Source organism: Babylonia areolata, chromosome 1 (genome assembly GCF_041734735.1).
Source record: "Babylonia areolata isolate BAREFJ2019XMU chromosome 1, ASM4173473v1, whole genome shotgun sequence".
Classification (NCBI taxonomy): Eukaryota; Metazoa; Mollusca; class Gastropoda; order Neogastropoda; family Buccinidae; genus Babylonia; species Babylonia areolata.
This window is the reverse complement of record NC_134876.1, coordinates 5,810,631-5,820,630: the sequence shown is the minus strand read 5'-3', so window position 1 is coordinate 5,820,630 and position 10,000 is coordinate 5,810,631. Positions and strand designations below refer to the sequence as shown.

Here is a 10,000-nt window from a genome sequence, read left to right as displayed (position 1 = left end):
ACACTGAGAGCACCACCTTTTTTCTTTTTTCTTTTCTTTTTTTTCATGCGTGTAGTTTTATTTGTTTTTTTCCTATCGAAGTGGATTTTTGTACAGAATTTTGCCAGGAACAACCCTTTTGTTGCCGTGGGTACGTTTACGTGCGCTAAGTGCATGCTGCACACGAAACCTCGGTTTATCGTCTCATCCAAATGACTAACGTCCAGACCACCACTCAAGGTTTACTTAAGAGCGAGGGGCTGGGGGGGGGGGGGAGGAGAAAATACCGGCGACTGAGCCGTGATTCGAACCAGCGTGCTCAGGGTCTCTCGCTTCCTAGGCGGACGCGTTACCTCTGGGCCATCACTCCCCTGTTTCCCTGGTGAACACTGGGTGAGAAGTCCCCCCCCCCCCCCCACCCCCCCCAAAAAAAAAACAAAAAAAAACGCCTAACCGATTAATTCTGCCATACAGCGCCTCCGTGTACAAGACATCTATCGGGCCCAGCCTATTAAGTATTATATACCGTCCCACATAAATAAGGCACCTGTCACGATGACAAGACAACTTCCCTGCCCCTCCCTATCCCTCCTCTCTGCGCCATGTGTGTGGACAGACAGGCAAGGGCATGGAGGGCAAGGGTGATGTGTGTATCCATCTTCCCTCACCACCTCTTTATCTCTATCTCTGTCTCTGTCTCTCTCTCTCTCTCTCTGTTTGCATGTCTCCCGCTATATATGGAGAATTTGTAAGATATATATATATATATATGTAATTATATAGAAACAAGGGTAGAGAGGACACGGGGAGGTGTGTGGAGGGGGGGGGGAGGAGGGGAGGGAGGGTAACGTTGAGGAATACTAGGTCAGGTGGAAGGAAGAGACAGACCTGTCGCAGGTGGGTGGAGTCTGAGAACAAGTAACGTATGTCTATGTGTCTTCTTCTCAGGGGCCGAGGAGGAAACGTTAACTCACTCAGTACGGCCAGTCCTCTCTTCTCCTCTACACAGACCCCTCGGATGTCCAGTGGGTGTCTGAATGACCCAACCTTCAGCTTCCGTCGTCAGAATTGTGGTATTCTTTGTCAACATTCACCTCTTAAGTATAAGAGCCTTCCACTTGCAATATTTTGATGGTGGTAATTAGGGTGAAACGCTGTTAACGTCGTCTCTTTCGCCGTTCGTATGGAGAGAGTTAAAAAAAAAAAAAAAAAATAAAAAGTTTCGTAACCATTTACGTCCTTCGGGGCAGCGAGTCCATAGTCATTCACTGTGTTCAGGGCTCGGAATGGGAAAGCAGGGCCATGTGGAGTGATGGCCTAGAGGTAACGCGTCCGCATAGGAAGCCAGATAATCTGAGCGCGCTGGTTCGAATCACGGCTCAGCTGCCGATATTTTCTCCCCTTTCACTAGACATTGAGTGGTGGTCTGGACGCTAGTCATTCGGATGAGACGATAAACCGAGGTCCCGTGTGCAGCATGCACTTAGCGCACGGAAAAGAACCCACGGCAACAAAAGGGTTGTTCCTGGCAAAATTCTGTAGAAAAATCCACTTCGATAGGAAAAACAACTAAAACTGCACGGAGGAAAAAAAATATACAAAAAAAATGGGTGGCACTGTAGTGTAGCGACGCGCTCTCCCTGGGGAGAGCAGCTCGAATTTCACACAGAGAAATCTGATGTGATAAAAAGAAATACAAATACAAATCCTTTCCCTTCGTTGTTTCAACCTTCTCCAATCGTAGTCGGGTACCCGTTGACACCTGGGGATATGTAAGATAGGGGAGTAAAGTGCTGTTACCCATGGAAAACACCATCCCGAAACGGGGCCTCGAACCCTGATCACTGGTGAACACTGGATCACAAGTCCAGCGCCTAACCGATTGTGCCACGGCGCCTGACGAAGAGATCAGATAAAACACAAGTCTGAGAAAAGGCCCTTATATTTGTTTGACTCTTTTTAAAGGGAAGAAGTGAATAAAGAAAAAAGAAAAGGAAGAGAATATGAGAGAGAAAGAAAGAAAGAAATGTTCTAATTAGCGTTGCTGAAGCTATACATTCTTTAGTAGTTTGCCGATGGCATAAATTATGTTTTGATTTGTATTACCGAAGCTTTAGATTCTGCTGTTATTGATATTGCCGAAGGCGTTAATTTCGTTCTTATTAGCATTGCCGAATCTATAGATTTGTTTGTTATCAGTATTGTCGAAGCTATAAATTATGTTCTAATAGGTCTGTGTGTTACGCGTTTGTTAGTACTGCCAGCGATATTGAATTCTGTTCTAACTAGCATTGCCCATACTTTTATCATTTTGTGCTCTTGTTAATATTGCCGAAGGTATGAATTCTGCTCTAGATTGTACTTTTATTAGAATTGCTGGAGGTATAAATTATTGTGTTCCAACTAACGTTGCCAACGCATTAGATTCTGCTGTTACTAGTATTGCTGATGGTATACAGTCTATTTTGATCAACATTGCGAAGCCATAATATTATATTTTGCAAAAAGCATTGCCAAAGCTACTGACTATGAAGAAATAAAAATACGCTAATGATTGTGCAGTTATTTGCAGCGGAGATTAGAAAAGAGAGATAAACCACTCGCGGCAGGCCCCTTCTTACTGTCTATAACAGTGCTGAAGCCGTTTTGGGGCACACACGCAGTGCGGAAGGGTGGGGGTAAATCACCCTCTCCTTCCCCACCTGAAGGAAACTGGTCGGTTCGACGGTTCAGCTGCAGTAATGCGAAAGTTAAGCCTGGAATTTCCCACGTGTAGTAAGATTCGCTGTATACAATGAAAACCGATTCATTTTTGCTTTGGTTTTTAGCACGTTTGCATCTGCTTGAATGTAGATAATATAAAAAGAAAATAAAGCAGCTCCCCCCACCACCAACCCCCCCCCCCTCCCCCAGCGCAATGTTGCACATGAGAGAGACAGTTATAAATTATTGAACTGCGTTTTCGTAACGCTACTTTTTCTTCACACTTTCTGGTTTACATCACCATTTCTTCAACAACAACAAAAATATATATATCAAAACATAAAACACATATTCAGCTCTGTCTCTCTTCTAACATCTGTCTATACATACATACATGAATACATACATACATAATTTCATATAGATCTATCAGTATGTAAATCTAAATTTATCTATATGTACATAATCATATATATAATTCATATATATACGAACGCTTCATGTTGCCCGAGCAGACCGTTGTATTGTGCTCTATCTCTCTCTCTAAGTCTCTGTCTCTGTCTCTCTCTCTCGGGAGTTTTACATGGCTGTTAAAAGCATCTACGATTCTGTACTTGTATGTGTTCGTGACAAAGGTATTTATTCAGACTTTTTTCAGTGTCCAAGAGGGGTTAAACAAGGTTGTATGCCAAGCACACAGCTGTTTTCCTTTTTCATCGGTGAATTGGCAGTGGAGTTATCAAAGAAGGGGAGACATGGAATACAAATGATACCTGGCGCAACAGATTTGCTCTTAATGCTATTTGCTGATGATGTTGTTCTCTTGTCTGACACACCCATAGGGTTACAAAATCAATTAAATGCCCTTAAGCAAGAAACAGACTACAACAAACAGTGAATCTCGTTAAGACCAATATTATAGTTTTCCGCAATGGAGGTCATCTTTCGACTCGTGAAAAATGGTGCTGTGGTGATAGGGAAATAAAAGTAACCAATACATATAAATATTTAGGAATGTTATTCACAACAAAATTGAGTTTGACATCTGCATGGGATGAAGCAAACAGAAAAGGGAAAAAAGGTGTAATCCAAATTATAAAATCACTCAGGAGACTGCGTTCGACTGACGCTTTCCTTTCGTTTGGGCGGGGCAAAGGCAGCTCATGAATAATGAATGCGTCTCGCGGCGCAGGCTGCCTGGCTTCAGCAATTTCTGCAAGTGGTTTATCTCTCTTTTCTAATCTCCGTTTGCAGTGTTGAGGCAGTAATATAACATCTGCTGTTTGTAGACAACTGCCAAAACTATCAATTCCGTTTGGCGGCTTCGCAGGTGCAAAATTAATTCTGCTGTCGTCAGCATCTTCCGAAGCATGTAATTTTGTTTGCAAGGCTGACTCGGGTTGAGCCTTGGTGATTGATCTGAGTTATGATTTATGACTTTGGTCCACTTGTAATCGCAATGAGAATGGAGACACAAACGGTAGTCAGAGAAGAAAAACAGTTTGTTTTTCTTTTAATTCTGAAAGATAAAACACTTGTGCTGTAGAGTGGAAGAACAACATGCCATTGTAGTGAGAAGACACGCATACGTTCCATTATTTTCATTTTTCTGTAGCTGGGGAATAACATACCGTGAAACGGTATCACTATTTTTCTGCATTGAGAAGATACTTTGTGACTTTGAGTTTACACACTGACGTTTACTGAAGTGAGAAAGGACCGTCTGTATTGTGAAAGTCATTGCTCGGTTGTTTGGGGTTTTGTTAATTTGTTATGTGGGTGGGTGGGGGGTCTGTGTTGTTGTTGTTGTTGTTCGTCTTCAGTCGCATTCGAACAATTCCCAACGTAGTCATTAAAAAAAAAAACTAGTGCATTTCTAAAATCCTAATTTAAATACCATCCACTAATTTCCTTGAGTGAATGATAGTGACATAACCTGATAAGCTACATTTATACATGCGTGAAACATCGTTTGATGAAAAGTAATACCTACGCAGATACACATACGTCAGATGATAAGTACGTGAGAAAAAGCACACTTGTACAGGGACAGACTGAGGGAGGAGGGCGACATAAGAGGAACGGGTAGGAGCAGACTGTGTCCTGATAAGAAAGGGAGAGAGCGAAAAGGTCATGTTGGTCCCATTTTCCCTGTTGACAGACACAGATTTTTATATGACGTCTGAAGAATACAGATAATCACAGGACACAATGGATGAACGGAAGAATGACAGCGACAGCATACCTCTTACTCAGCTTTTAAGGTGGTTGTTTTTTCTTGCTGAATGTCCTTTCTTCCTGCAAATCAACGAACAAACAAAAACATCTGTGGGTTTACGTCATGACGATTAGTCATTTGCGTGCAGAGGGGTAAAGTGTAATTGGCGATAACGCAAAGTACTTCATGGTGATGCGCGGTGTGTTTGAAGTGTTTTGGATGGGAGACGTGGTGTACAGTGTGCGTGTGGCCGACTGACTCAGAACGGGAGTGGGGGGGGGGGGGGGGGATAGGGGACTGGGTGATGAAAGTAAGAGATAGAGCAGATGGGAGGGAGAGAGAGGGAGAGAGAGGGAGAGTTGATCCCATCCGTAGAAGATTGCACGTTTTAAATTCGTAAATGTTAAAAACATAAAATCTTATCCGAATACGTGCGCGCATGCACGCACGCACAATCACACGCACTCACTCACTCACTCACACACACACACACGCGCGCGCGCGCACACGCACACACACACACACACATACACACACACACACACACACACACACACACACACACACACACACACACACACACACATCAATCTTGGCAACGCAGGCAGGCGCAAATCAAATCAAATCAGATATTTACAGCTCACCGACCTCAAACAGACTATTTCAACGTTGATAACTCATCAATTATTAATTAAAACCAGTCAAAGAGAAATAAACAACAACAACAACAACAACAAAAACACACACATGTTAAAAGGTCAACTAAAAAGACCATTTTACACACGCTCGTTCAGTCCACGTAAAATGTAAATCAATTACATGCACGCGCGCGCGCGCGCACACACACACACACACACACACACACACACACACACACACACACACAAAACACACACACACGCACACACACACACACACACACACACACACACGCACGCACACGGACAGACACACACACACACACACACACACACACACACGCACACACACACACACACACACACACACACACACACACACACACACACACAGCATCACCCTAGACCTATGCAGGAAAGAACATCACAGCTAGAAATAGCTGTGACTTGATGGGAACAGCAACAGAGCGGTATCAGTATCAGTATCAGTAGCTCAAAGAGGCGTCACTGCGTTCAGTGAAATCCATATACGCTACACCACATCTGCCAAGCAGATGCCTGACCAGCAGCCAAACCCAAAGCGCTAAGTCAGGCCTTGAGAAAAAACAAATAAAATAAAAATAAATAAATTAAAATTAAAATGAAATAAAATAGCAATAAATAATTAAAAATAAAATAAGATAAAATGAAACAGAATAGCAATAAATAAATAATAACTGAGCAGACAAACTACCATGCCATCACAATACACAGCGCATGCTTGCAGACTGCCGAACTGACCACACGACAGATCGTTATTGTCATTCCTCTCATAACTGCATTGAATGCGCAAAACCAGACATGCACATAGCACGGGAAAACAACCACCACCACCACAGAAACGATAACAAAATAAATTGCAGAGAAATACAGTGCTTTCTACGAGGTCACAGAAAAGGCATCAGGCCTTAAGTTCACATGCGTTGAAGTGGGTTTCTTTTTTTCAAAAAAAAAAAAAAAAAAAAATGTCCACGGGGAAGCTTTCTCTGCGGCGAAAACTCCTGAACGTTAACTCACTCAGTACGGCCAGTCCTCTCTTCTCCTCTACAGAGACCCCTCGGATGTCCAGTGGGTGTCTGAATGACCCAACCTTTAGCTTCCGTCGTCAGAACTGTGGTATTCTTTGTCAACATTCACCTCTTCAGTATAAGAGCCTTCTGCTTGCAATATTTTGATGATGGTAATTGGGATGAAACGCTGTTAACGTCGTCTGTTTCGCCGTTCGTATGGAGAGAGTTAAAGCTATAATTCAACAACTTGACCGTGAGGACTTTTACCAAAAGGTCGTTGAGGTTAACTACTACGCGTGAACTTTGTTTCAGTCAAAAGGTGAGGGGGGGAAGGGGTGTGTGTGTGGGGGGGGGGGGGGGGCGGGGGGGGGGGAGGGGGGGCACAAAATAAACAACATCCTCTGAATGACTGTGACTTTTTTATCCCTGGTCACTTGGCTCACTTTAAAAAACAACAACACATCTTTCTTCATTTGTTTTGTTCATTAAAACAATAACAATATTGACTTCGTTATCCAGTTTGCCTGCTTTATTTGAGGCTGAACGTGAAGAGAATCGATAGAGCGTGTAAGTGGGGGAGGGACTGGGGGGGAGGGGGGCTGGGGGGGACATGAAGATCTTTTCAAAAGATGTAGAGAACACATAAACACGCGCACGCGCGCGGGCGCCCGCACACACACACACACACACACACACACACACACAGAGTCACTTCCAAGAACTTCTTCAATGACGATCGCTCAGTAAACAAAACTGTTCATCATTCCATTCCGAGAGCTTTCAAGTCATGTTGATCTCAGTCTTTTTTTTTTTTTTTGGAGGGGGGGGGAGGGGGGAAGGAGGGGGGGGGGGGGGGGGGGGAGAGTTCCCGTGTTCCATGGTATAGAAAGGCTCACGGCACAGACAAGAAGGCAGCAGGTGTGTGGACTGAGGGGGAACGTGACGATGTGGACCATGGTCACTAGGAGTCGTCAGTGGTGTTGGGGATATACGTGGATATCGTACTGGGGACAAACTGTCAGTTAGGGCTGAGGAGTCATGCTGAACAGGGTCAATAATCACAACACAGTGATAGCAACAACAACTTTTAGCAACAACGGATGACAATAGTAATGATCATGATCATGATAATGGTACTACTACTACTACTGCACTACTACTACTACTACTAATGATAATAATAATGATGATAATAATCACATGTATTTAGACTGCGCTCTAACACACGCACGCACGCACGCACGCACACACACACACACACACACACACACACACACACACACACACACACACACACACACACACACACACACACACACACACACACACACGAAGGTGCGGCCCCCCTCCCCCCTCCCCGGCATTTTCCATACACACACGCACGCACGCGCGCGCGCTTACACACACACACACACACACACACACACACACACACACACACACACACTTTCACACACGCTAACACACACACACACACACACACACACACACACACACACATACATACGCGTGCGCGCGCGACTTATCCCGGACACACAAGCCACACTACACAGCCAGGTCAAAAACCCGGCCAGCGCCACAAGACAGAGATGATGATGTTGTGCAGTGGGAGAGGGTTCAGGTCGCGATAGGAAATGGAAGGGGAGGAGACTGCGAAAACAGAGATGAAAGCGTAGAGAGGTGGGGGGAGGGGGGGCGGGGGGGGGGAGGGGTGAGGGGCGAGGGGGTAAAGAGGTTTAGGTGTGGGTGGGGGTTTGGGGGGGGTGCAGTTCAAGGGGATCCATTGAGCAGGAAGTGAAGGAGGGAGGAATAGGTTGTTCTTTTCTTTTGGGGGGGTTCGTTTCGTTTTTGTTTTTGTTTTTTTGTTTTTTTTCTTCCCAACCACCATCTCCACTGACTGACATGAAGCAGGTCAGTGGTGTGTGAGCGTGCGTCTGCACCCCCCCTCCCCCTCCCCCTCCACCACCCCTCCCTCTCTGCTCCCTCCCCTGCCCTACTCTCCCTCCTGTCCCGTCAAATCTGTAGTCAGTGCACGGCAGGTTAGATAAGACAGACGTCTCTCTGTCAGCCATTGAGGGCATCAGCCAGTGCCGACAGATTTTGGAGCGTGGGTGTGTGTGAGGGGAGGGGGTGTGTGTGTGAGGGGAGGGGGTGTGGGGCGGGGAGGAGACGGAGGGGGGGCTGTGTGTGTTTGTTTGTGGTTGGTTTGTTTTCATTTTTTAACTTGGTCTAACTGCACTGTTATCATCATAACACGGGTTTCCTTGTGCTACTCTGTGTGTGTGTGTGTGTGTGTGTGTGTGTGTGTGTGTGTGTGTGTGTGTCCGTCCAAAATATGTGTGCATGCGTGTGTGTGTGTTGGTGTGTGTGTGTGTGTGTCCAAAAACTGATGTGTGTGTGTGTGTCCAAAAATTGATGTGTATGTGTGTGTGTGCGCACGCGCGCGCACGCTGGTATCCGAAATCAGTGTATGTGCGTGCGTGCGCGCGCCTGCGCAGTACTATTGCCTGTCGATGCCTGCGTGTGTACCATACTTGTGTTTGAAGGGATGGGGCGTGGATCGTGTCACTGGAAAAAAAAAAAAAAAAAAAAAAAAAAAAACACCTTTCAGCGAATCTACACGTTTGTTCTGAGAACCCTACCTCCTAAAAATGAAATTCGATCTGAACAAAAACGCCCCCTCCTCCGTCAAGAAGAGAGGGCAATATCCTCAGTTCTTCAGAGCCATGAGCTCAGTGATGGCGTTGTCAAGAAAGCTCCGCGCTGTTTCTCACTATTTTTTTTGCGGCAGCGAGCGTGGCAGGCCACAGCCCGACAACAAAGCAGCCCATCACAAGTCTGTTGACACAAGCTTTGTCAACGGCCGTCGGACACTGTCGGCAAACTTCGCCAAGTCAACCCGCCGACACGAGAGCCCTACTTCAGACTTTCGAAAGGCAAGAGAGTGCAAAAGAAGGCGTGCTAGGCGAGTGGGAGAGAGAGAGGGAGAGAGTGAGAGGACCAGACAGATAGCGTGTGGATTCTCTCTCGCAAGCCACCCCCACTCGCTCACTCACTCACTCACCTACTACTATATATTTTCTTCATCTGTCTTCAGTGTCGTGACGGACCAGATTGTTCCTACGCTGTGATTGTTCTTCTTCTTCTCTTTTCTCTCTACGTGACAGAGATTTGGGTGGTTGTTTTTAGTGGGGGTTTTTTTCTTTCTTTCTTTCTTTCTTTCTTTCTTGCGTTGCCTGCTTGACTGAGAAGAAGGGTTTGTTTGGTTTTATTTGTTTTCTGTGAGGAAAAGAGAAGAAATAAGAAAGTGAATGTGTCTGTTATTTGGATCTTCGAATGGGGCACCAGATTTTGTGATCAGGTAAGTTAGTTGTTGTGTTTCTTCTTTATCTAAGAAATTATCGAAACAAGAT

At 45.2% G+C, this 10,000-nt stretch overlaps 1 protein-coding gene across 2 annotated transcripts in view; it reads left to right on the top strand.

Annotated features, from left to right (window-relative positions):
- LOC143300145 (uncharacterized) overlaps positions 1 to 10,000 on the top strand; it is an 81,399-nt gene that overhangs the window by 47,508 nt on the left and 23,891 nt on the right. The window contains exon 1 of one of the 2 annotated variants that reach the window (XM_076613721.1): positions 9,356 to 9,948. The exons of the other annotated variant lie outside the window; for it this stretch is intronic. The gene's annotated coding sequence lies outside the window, so the exon portion shown is untranslated. Of the gene's footprint in view, positions 1 to 9,355; positions 9,949 to 10,000 lie in introns of those variants that run through there. 2 annotated transcript variants of the gene reach the window in all.